The sequence below is a fragment of the Elephas maximus genome, chromosome 24, assembly GCF_024166365.1.
Source record: "Elephas maximus indicus isolate mEleMax1 chromosome 24, mEleMax1 primary haplotype, whole genome shotgun sequence".
Lineage (NCBI taxonomy): Eukaryota > Metazoa > Chordata > Mammalia > Proboscidea > Elephantidae > Elephas > Elephas maximus.
This window is the reverse complement of record NC_064842.1, coordinates 38792982-38802298: the sequence shown is the minus strand read 5'-3', so window position 1 is coordinate 38802298 and position 9317 is coordinate 38792982. Positions and strand designations below refer to the sequence as shown.

Here is a 9317-nt window from a genome sequence, read left to right as displayed (position 1 = left end):
AGGGGAAACCCTGGTGGCATAGTGGTTAAGTGCTACGACTGCTAACCAAGGGGTCAGCACTTGGAATTTGCCAGGCGCTCCTTGGAAACTCTATGTTCTACTCTGTCCTATAGGGTCGCCATGAGTCAGAATCAACTCGACGGCACTGGGTTTGGTCTTGGTTTGATTCTACTTTAAGGAGGAAACTCTTCCCCCGTCGTATTTTGAGTGCATTCCAACATGAGGGGCTCATCTTCTGGCACTATATTAGACAGTGTTCTGCTGCCATTCATAAGGTTTTCACTTGCCATTTTTTTTTTGGAAGCAGATTGCCAGTACCTTCTCCCTAGTCTGTCTTAGTATTTGAAATGCCTATGGCATAGCTTCCAGCATCACAGCAACACACACAAACCACCACAGTTCGAAAAACTGACAGACACATGATGCAAAGAAGGTGTAAAAGTGGCTAATAAGTGAATGAAAAGATGCCTAGCATCATTTGTCATTTGGGAAATGCAAATCAAAACCAAAATGAGATACCACTTTACACCTACTAGAATGGCTATTATAAAAAAAGAGAAAATAACAGGAAGTGTTAATGAGAATGTGGTGAACTGGAACCTTCAGAAGCTGCTTGTGAGAATTTGAAATAGTGCAGCTCCTCAAAATGTTAACATGTGACCCAGCAACTCTATTCCTAGGCATATACCCAAGAAATAGGAAAACGTATGTCTACAGAAAGAGCTCATACATGAATGCTCATAGTAGCATTATTCATAATAGCCAAGAGGTGGTAACAATGCAAACCTCTATTAGAGGACAAATGGATAAGCAAAATGTGGTGTATCTGTCCTCTGCCACCACCAGTTTCCTATGCAATGGAATATTATTTATCCATAAAATGGAGTGAATTACTGATATAAGCTAAAATATGTACAAACCTTAAAAACACGCTAAATAAAAGAAGCCAGACACAAAAGGTCACATATTGTATGATTTCATTTATATGAAAGGTTCAGAAGGCACAAATGCATAAAAATAGAAAGTAGATTAGTGGTCGCCCAGGGCTCTGGGATGTTGGAGAGGAAATAGGGAATGACTGCTAAAGGATAAATGGTTTCCTTTGCGGGATACAAAAGGTTCTAAAATTAGGTTGTGGTGATGATTGCACAACCCTCTGAATATATTAACAAACACTGAATTGTACACTTTGGGTGAATTTTGTGGTATGGTAATTATATCTCAATAAAGCTCAATTTCTTTAAAAAAAAAGCAAAATAATTACTGCAGAGTTTGTCAACAGTGCTGATTATAAATCCATTCAACTACATGTGTCAGAGAGTTTAACTGATAGCAGATTAAACCAAAAGGAGTTTATTTCTCTCAAAAAACAACAAATCCAAAGGTAGGTGATTCTCTTGACTCTGCTGTTTCACATCCTCATGAACCCAAACTTTGGTCCTCATATTTGACACCTGATGATTGCAAGATGGCTATTGCAGCTCCAAACATCACGATCAAAGCTAGAATGATAGGGGAAGGGTGATACCACTCACATCTGTCCACTATTATAAAGAAAGAAAAAGCTTTTCAAGGGACACCCAGCGTACTCCAACTTACATCTCATCTCATTGCACATGTATGTCACGTGGCCACCCCTAGATGCGAGGGAGGCTAAAAAAGTAAATGTTTTTTCACAATACAGCCTCAAACAAAGTAGGAGTTCTATAAGCAATGGGGAATGAGGGAAGGGATATTGGGTAGAGAAATAACAATGTTTACCATGTCACCTTTCCCCATGCACATACCTTGAAAATTCTACCAAAACAAAATTATGTACACAATCTTAATTAAAAAAAAAATTATATTAATACTCTATATGGCACATGAAGTTAACAAATCAATCCTCCTTTCACCTTGACTCATCCCTTTCCTGGCTATTGGGATGGCTTTCTTGCACTGAGGCCACCCTCTCGATGCTCCACTTTCTAGTCTCTGGGAATCCAAAAAAAGTTTGAGAGATGAATGGGTTGTGTTGACTAAAGAAAAACACAAACAAAAATATCCTGACCACACTCTATTCACCAGGAACAAAAGAGAAAGAAGGAAACCCAAGAATCAGAGAAGGAACCAGACCGTCTCCATGAACCACTGCCTTCTCTACCTTGAGACCAGAAGAACTGGATGGTGCCTGGCTGCCACTACCAAACATTCTGATCAGGGACAAAACAGATGGATCCTGATAGAAAGGGAGAAAAATGTGGAACAGAACTTAAAATTCTTAAAGAATACAGACTTACTGGACCTATTGAGGCTGGAGGAGTCCCCAAAACTATGGCCCTTAGTTACTCTTCAAACCTTGAATTGAAACTATCCTTTGAAGTCATCTTTAAACTACGTAACAGTTTACCTCAAAAAAGTAAAGATTGTCACCCTTGAGTATCGAGCTCTTCAAAAAAAAAAAAAAATCTATATAAGATCAAAGGGTCAACAGCTATTTTAAAACATAGGTGAGAAGGCTGGGGGTAGGGAGTTTAAGTTAATGGGAGCAAAATAACTGGAACAGAAATAACAAGAATGTTGACACAAAGTGAAGAATGTAACTGACGCAAATTGTGACTAGAAATTGTGAAACGGAAGTGGGTTTTGCTGTGTATATTTTCACCAAAAATAAAATAAAATATTAATTTAAAAACTTTCTTGATCACGTACTAAATGTTCTCTAGTTTTAAAAGAAGGAAGGAAACTTGATTTCTCTTGCCACAGCCTGCTTGCCCCATACCCGGCTTGGCTCACATCCCCCCACCTGCCACATGTTAAGTGTATCACACACACACATCCCTTCTCTTCAGAGAGTCACCTTCAGTCTCTCTTAGTGCTTCTCTCCTCATCTAGTCCTCTTGTTTTCTAAACGGTACATTCCAATATTTTTGTCATGTTTCAAATAGTTGTAACCTTGTAGAAAAAGCAAAACTCACTGAGGCTGTGGGCTGTTATCAGTTACACAGGTAGCCAGGTCTCTCAGAAGCCATTGTGTTTCTGATCTACATGTGAATCCTTGTTTCTATCATCCCATTTGGGAATTTATCTTTTATTGAGCAAATACCTTATGCCAGACACTGTGATACATGCTTAGGAGACATTATCACTATTGCTCAAATTACCTTTTGAGGTTAGTGTCCAAGGCCAGAGTAGTTGAGTAACTTCCCAAAGCCCAACAACTAGTCAGCTGCAGACCTGAGATTTGAGAGCAGATGTCTCATTGTGCTTGACTTTCAAATTCAACCAGCAAATGTCATCAGGCCTCCAAGAGGTTTTTAATAAAAGTTATATTCCTTTTTTTTTTTTTATATTCCTTAATATTAAGTTGAAAATAGTTTCCAAACTAGCAAATGCTCTTATGTCTGGAAATAGACTCTTCATTACTGTATAAGGATGAGTAATGCTACAATTTGCCTCAGGATCCATGCCACAGAGCCATCTTAATGCTTAGTCTGTTATACACAAATGTATTTTTGTCATTTCAAAATAAGAAGTCAAAGCAGAGTCTCGTAAAATCTTCTTTTCTGAAAGTCAAATACCAAATATATTTTTAACATAATTGTAAATAAAAATTTTTAACTTAGACCATTTTAATAATTATATAACAATTTCTCTGATTAGTTTTTTTTTTTTTTTAACCTACTCTATTGCTAAGTGCAAATTCACTGAATTTCCTTGAGGCCTTGAATTATAAACGGATTTCAAGCAGAAGATTTTTAAGGTTAATTAAATACAGTGCACTGGTGGATTTATTTTTTAAAAAATCATTAAAAGAGTAAAGATTTAGGTAGGTAATATATTACATAAAGTAATAAAGTATGATGCTTATTGTCTCCTTTATTCTCCAAGATAGACAAGTGAACAGCTCATTTATTCCTAGAGTATGGCCTATCCTGGCATCTCTCATTATGTCACATTTCATTATTTTGTAGGAAACTATCTCTAATAGAAGAGCAAAATAATTTCTGGATTTTCCAGTGACTTGCAGAAAAAAGTCATTTCTACATTGGTTTTTTGAAACTTGAGATGCTGTTTTACATGAGAATGGGGTCCATAAAAGGAGATGTCAGGTGAGCTCACAAATATCTTTTAGTAAGTATATAACGGACCTGAAGCACAGCAGCGGACAGAGTAGGACAGAGTGGAACTGCCCCATAGAGTTTCCAAGGAGCACCTGGTGGATTCAAACTGCCCCCCTTTTGGTTAGCACCTGTAGCACTTAACCACTACGCCACCAGGGTTTCCAAGAGTTTCTAAGGAGCGCGTGGTGGATTTGAACTGCCAAACTTTTGGTTAGCAGCCACAGCTCTTAATGACTACACCACCAGGGTTTCCCAGATAGATAGGTAGATAGATAGATTTATATCAAGGAAACAGCTCACATGATTGTAGAGGCTGGAATATCCTAAGTCTGTGGATCAGGATAGAGGCGTCTCCCAATTCACAGAGCCGCAGAAGCTGGTGAACCCATGATTGGCAGGTCAGAGAGCAGGGCTCCTGCTCATAGGCTATGAAGGTCAAGGAATCCCAAGGTCAGCAGGCAAGACCACAAGGTTTCTCCTGATTCACGTAGCTGCAGGAGCTGGCAAGCCCAAGATCAGCTGATCAAAGAGGAGGACTCTTGCTCGCAGATTGTGAAGAAGATCAATGAATCCCAAATCGACAGGTAAGCTGCTAGCTCAAGTCCCAAGGGCCAGAGGTCAGGCAAGAGGCAGCTGCACGATCCAGAACAAGCCAAAACCTTGGCAAAGTGAGTCCTGGTTTCTGCAACTGGTCACATTGCCGTAACTGGTATTTAGAACTACTTTCTTCCACCACCCATTCTGTATTCCCTTAGCCCTCAGCAAGCACCTCAGCTGGTCATGGTTCTTTGCCTGGTGGAGTGACCCAAGCCTATGTTCCTAAAGGGTCTAGGCCATTAGTAGTCATGTTAGAATTGGGTTGCTGTAGTTTTCCATTGACTTTAATCACAGGACATGGTAGTACTAAGAGATGCCCTAAGGGATCTCCTGCATTCCAGACATAGTCTTGTGACCTCCATTATGTAATATCAATTTGAATTCCTCTTGGTAATCAGGATCAATCACACAAGCCAGTATCGTAACTCTCTTCTTTTCCTGTTGCTCCAGAGGTATAAGGAGCCCAGAGTGGCCAGGTGGCATTCTTACCTTCCAGTTCAATGGAATTAGTGATATGTCTCCAGGTGGGAGCATTCCTCCCATTGGAACTAAGACCTCTAGACCTTCAGAGCATAATGTTGTGGGGGCAGGAAGCAAAAAACTTGTAATAGTGAGTAGTACCACTCCAATTTCCACCCCTTGATTCCTGGACCCATGAATCCTGGCTATGGAAGAAACAGCACCATATATTAGACATTGGTTTAGAATTTACACAGCCTCCTGGAGAACACTGCCTCAAACCTGTAAGGTATTGCCACCTAGCTGGTGCCATAATTGTGTCTTTAGGAAGCCATTCCATCGTTCTATCAAGTCAGCTGCTTCAGGATGATGGGAAATATGGTAAGAGCATGGGCCCACTGCTGTACTTCATTTGCTGTGACGTGAGTTCCTTGATCAGAAGCAATGCTGTGTGGGATACCACGATGGCGGATAAGGCATTCTGTAAGTCCATGGATGGTAGTTCTGGCAGAAGCATAGCATGTAGGGAAGGCAAATCCATAGTAAGTGTCTATTCTAATAAGGGCAAAACTCTGCCCTTTCCATGATGGAAGTGGTCCAATGCAATCAACTAGCCACCAGGTTGCTGGCTGATCACCTCAAGGGATGGTGGTGATGGGGATTCAGTGTTGGTCTTTGCTCCTGGCAGATTGGGCACTCAGCAGTGGCTGTAGCCAAGTCAGCCTTGGTGAGTGGAACTCCATGTTGCTGGGCCCATGCATAATCTCCATCCCTGCCACCAAGACCACTTTGTTCATGAGCAATGATGGTAGTAGCTGGGGAAAGAGGATGAGTGGTTTCCACAGAATTAGTCATCCTATTCACTTGATTGTTAAAATCATCCTCTGCTGAGGTCACATTTGGTGAGCATTCACATGAGACACAAATATCTTCACTTCTTTGGCCCATTCAGAGATGTCTATCCACATACTTCTTCCCCATAAATCCTAGTCTCCAATTTTCCAATCATGTTCCTTCCAAGTCCCTGACCATCCAGCTAAACCATTAGCCACAACCCATGAATCAGTATACAATCGCATATCTGGCCATTTCTCCTTCTAAGCAAAGTGAACACCCACGTGCACTGCTTGAAGTTCTCCCCATAGGAGAACTTCACCACTGTCCTTCAAGGAGGTCCAAGAAAGGTGTAAATAGCCACTAGCAGCCCCAAATTAACAATATCACAGTACCATTACATTAAGGGAAGGAAATCATCTGCTGCCACTTGTTCTAGCAGGAAAGTCCCAGTTTGGTATGTCAGCTTGACTAACATGCCAACCCCTACAAGAAGATTGGGGCACAAAATACAGTGATTGGCAGTTCTTACATGATACCATAGAATAAGAAAGAAGAGTTCCTACATGAGAGAGATGCCGGGTAAACAAATAAGTTCTATGCATTACAAGAAGAAACTGAGGCAGAACTCTATTAAAGAAATCAAGTATGTAATTTATAAATTTCCTGCAAAGAAAATCCCTGACTCAGATACCTTCAAAATTGAGTTCAATCAAATACTCAGGAAAGAAAGAATACCAATCTTATACAAACCCTTTCATAAAACAGAGAAGAAGAAACTTCCCAGTTTGTATTATGAGCACAACCTTGATACCGAAACCTGGAAGAACAGTGGAAGAAAATGACACCAATATTTTTCATGAACATAGATTTAAAGATCCTCAGCAAAGTATTACCAATGGGATCCAATAACATAGAACAAGGATAAAATACCATGACCAAGTGGAGTTTATCCTGAGAATTCAAAGTTGGATCAACATGAGAAAATCAATCAACATAATTCAACACATTATAAAAATAATAATCAACTCAATAGATCCAGAAAAGGCATTCAACAAAATTCTACACTCATTCCTCCTAAAAAAATCTCAAAAAGTAGGAATCAAAAGTAGTTGTCTGAATCTGATAAAGTGCACATATGAAAACCAGCAGCTAAAATCCAAGAAGGATATATTGAATGCTTTCCCCATAAGATCAGAATAAGACGAAGATACCTACTGTCATTATATTTCTATTCAACATTATTCTGGAGGTCCTAGCCAGCACAATTAAATATTTTAAAACATTTTAAGAATAGGCTGGGAGTTTTGGGTTGATGTGCTGTTTCCCTGTTATTTTTATGTTATCAACAAAATTATGGATTAAGGAGGCTTTTCCACTAAAACAGTTTTCAATTAGATGAATAATTTTAGAAGAGCGTACCATCCTGTATGCTTACCTATCAGGAGGAGGAAAAAGAAAAATGCCTCCAAGGATAGACTGAATTTACTGCTCAGGGTAATTTGCCTGCGATTGACACTTTGTCACCAAACACATTCACATCCTCACCTTCTGCAATCAGGGTCAAATAATTACTGCTTCAGTGCTCCCTCCCTTTCTCCTTCCAAACTTTTTTCAAGCTTCAAGTCTTCATCTTATTTGAAAAGTCACAGTTACCAGAAATTGCCTTGTTTTTTGTATTTTTACTGTAAAAGGTTCGCATTTTATAACAAATTTATTTATTGCTGTGTGTTATTTATTGTGAATATAAAGTTTATAGTACGGCATGAAAACTTGATATGTGACTGCATTCAAAGAAATTATTTGGTAACAACAGTATAATTATCTGGTGATCAGGAAGCTGTTTTAAGCGTTTTGCATCCTAATATAATAGCCTGTTATGTATATGAACACTGACCCTCAAAAAAACATTATATTGATATAGGCAGGCAGGCAGGCAGACAGACAGACAGATAGATAGACAGGTAAGTATGTATGTAGGTAGATAGGTATTTGGCATTTAAAACCAAGAGGTCTCTTTTGCCCTAAGACTCCTTTCCAGGTCAGATGGTAAACACCTTGGCTGGGCAAGTGGCATCCTCAAGCCATTAAGCAAGTGAGCAGATGTCCAAACCCCCACAGATGCCAGCCCATGACCTGGAGGATTCCGAGTTCCTCTCAGCCCCCAGCTTGCTGAGCCCTTTGCACCAACTTCTCTTGCACCAGAAAGGGAACTCCCCTGTCTGCTGAGATTATATTGAGCCAGGTTGTTCTGATCTGTTTCAGTGGTTCGGCACAGTATCGAGGGTACTCCTGCCTATTGGTGGCTGAGATAGTGCTTGCTGCTTTCTTATTTGTCATCTATATGTTGTAACTTGCACACTAAGATTCAGTTCACCAACTGGCCCTAGTGTGATTCCTTCCAAACCCTCAAAGCCGAGATGCTGCTCATGCCCATTGTTGTCCTTGTTGAGGAAGAAAACAACTGAAATATCTTCACCAGGGTACTGGGCCTAATCACAGTGAACTTTTCTGGATATAATGCTTACATCACCTTTCCCTTGCAGCAACAAAGCCATACAGCAGAACCCACTGACCCCATAGATGGACCTCTGTAGGTGACCTACTCTTATCCCTCCTGCAACTCCTCCATCCAGAATAACTCCTCCCGGCCCCCACAACAAGGCTCCCTGCCAACTTCTAGCCTCCTATTGAGGTAAAAGTGCCTTTACCAGGAGAATTTGGGATCAACCGTCTGCAGTTCCCAAAAGGACATACTGGTTCTGCCTGGACCATATCCCACTGAAGGGGGGGACACCTTGGATTTCAGACTCCAGATCCCAGACTGTGACCACCCTTCCCTCTAAATAACCTCTTTTGTGTGGAGAATGGTTCTACACAGCAAAAAACTAATACACAGATGATTAGAAAATATAATGACTATTCACTACATGAACCACTGCCTCCTCTACCTTGAGACCAGAAGAACTAGATGGTGCCCAGCTACCACTACTAAACATTCTGATCAGGAACACAATAGATGAATCCTGATAAAAAGGGAGAAAAATGTATGACAGAACTTCAAACTCTTAAAGAATCCTGACTTACTGGACCTGTTGAGGCTGGAGGAGTCCTCAAGACTATGGCTCTGAGTTACTCTTCGATACTTGAATTGAAACTATCTCCTGAAGTCACCTTTAAAGTAAGTAATAAAAAAAAAAAAAAAGATAAATTTTTTTTTAGCCTAAAGAGTAAAGATTGTCATCCTTGAGTATTTTGTTTCTTCAAAAAAAAAAAAAAAATCTAAATAAGAACAATGGGTCAACAACACACATGAAAACGTTG

The 9317-nt window shown here is 40.0% G+C and overlaps 1 pseudogene; it reads left to right on the top strand.

Annotated features, from left to right (window-relative positions):
• Positions 1 to 8096: 8096 nt before the first annotated feature.
• Positions 8097 to 8590, top strand: LOC126066692 (proteolipid protein 2-like; annotated as a pseudogene).
• The last annotated feature ends 727 nt before the right edge of the window (positions 8591 to 9317 follow it).